Below are 1559 nucleotides of genomic sequence, written 5' to 3' on the forward strand. Positions count from 1 at the left end.
TATCTGTTGGGATGTGCTGCCTTGAAAAGTCTTCCATGTGTAATTGCATTTTCCCAACTGGATTTTGTGGAAATCAAAGAGTGGGTACTGTGATCCACATTTGGGCCAATTTACAGAAAGGGGGAAAAAAAGTCACAATTGGCAAGAATTCAGAGAAAGGAAGTAGAATATTAGAGTGACCAGGAGTCCTTAGAAAATAAAGAAAAGAGTTTTCCACCATTTGTGAAATGAATGGGAACTCCAAATACTTTTATTTAAGTATAAGAACTTTGGGAAATCCTGTGAAATGGAATATCTGGGAGAAGGCAAGGAAGTAGGATGGAAGGATCAGAAAGAGTGGTAGTGGTATAAATTGGAGATAAGTGAGTGTGTATGTGTTTTGCATAGAAGAGAAAGGGGGAATGTTGGTAAAACTATTGTACAGAAGAGTAGAGGGAAGATTCTATTCCTTTTGTCCTGGTGGTAGCTGGAGAATATATTGAAAACTGGGATACATGAATCTCAGTTATTACTCTAGGTACCTATCTGCCACCTCCTTTGTAAGTAACCATTATGTCCTCTTCAACTGACCGCTTTCTAAATCATTGCCAGGTGGGTAGAAGGTAGACTAGAGAAAATTATAGGGCTCTACTAAAGGCAATCATACTTGACATGCTTGACATTTTGATTGTTTAAGATAGAGATGATTCAAATGGAGGGTAGTTTGTACCTGTAACTTACAAAGAAAACATGGTCTCCCTACATCTACCATGGTATGTAACTGATTTTTAAAAGGAATACATAATCTCTTGATTACTGCATCCCCTTCCCAATCAATTTTTCCAGGATGGGATTTCTACATTTAGGTAGCAAATACTAAATATATGTTGATATGCTAGTATGCCTAATCTGAAAAATAAAAAGAGAATCACTTTGCAATCATTCTTCCACCTAGCAGTTTTTAAAAATAAAGCTACCACAGCAATCAGCACTTCCTTAGCTACAATGTTTGACCCAGTGCTTGGAATTTGGGATTTATAGCAACAAAGGCAGGCTCTGCCCTCCTCATCTTTTGTTAGTTTATGGACCTCTGAAACATGTTAGATAGAAGTGAGCCTTGTTTTTACTAGTAAGAAGATGTCATTATTGTATATCTTCTCAGTAGTCACTATTCATCCCTTCTCCTTTGCTGGCAAACTCCAGTTTTATTTAGGAACTAATTGCTTGTATATCTCAATAGGGCTTCCTTATCTCCAGGTGTAAAAGTTGTTTAGTCTATGCTAATCATTATAATTCTATTTCCCTTATGGGTGATTTGTTAGATATTGTCATTTGACAGGAAAAAATGAGACAAGGAGGAAGACTGAATAAGAGGCTTCAGGAATAGTTTTCCTTATGGTAAAAAAAGGGGACTGATAAGAGAGCAGCTTGCTCATTCCCAGCTTTAAGTGCTGGCATGTGTGGCCCTGATGCTAGGGGTTTCTGTATATATTTTTTGTGATCAAAACAAGGAAAGCCAGAAAATTTCCAGAGAAACTGACTGACAGCCCTCACATCACTGAGCTACTGAGTTAACCAGG

The sequence above is a fragment of the Trichechus manatus genome, unplaced genomic scaffold (assembly GCF_000243295.1).
Source record: "Trichechus manatus latirostris isolate Lorelei unplaced genomic scaffold, TriManLat1.0 scaffold00047, whole genome shotgun sequence".
In the NCBI taxonomy this organism is placed as follows: domain Eukaryota; kingdom Metazoa; phylum Chordata; class Mammalia; order Sirenia; family Trichechidae; genus Trichechus; species Trichechus manatus.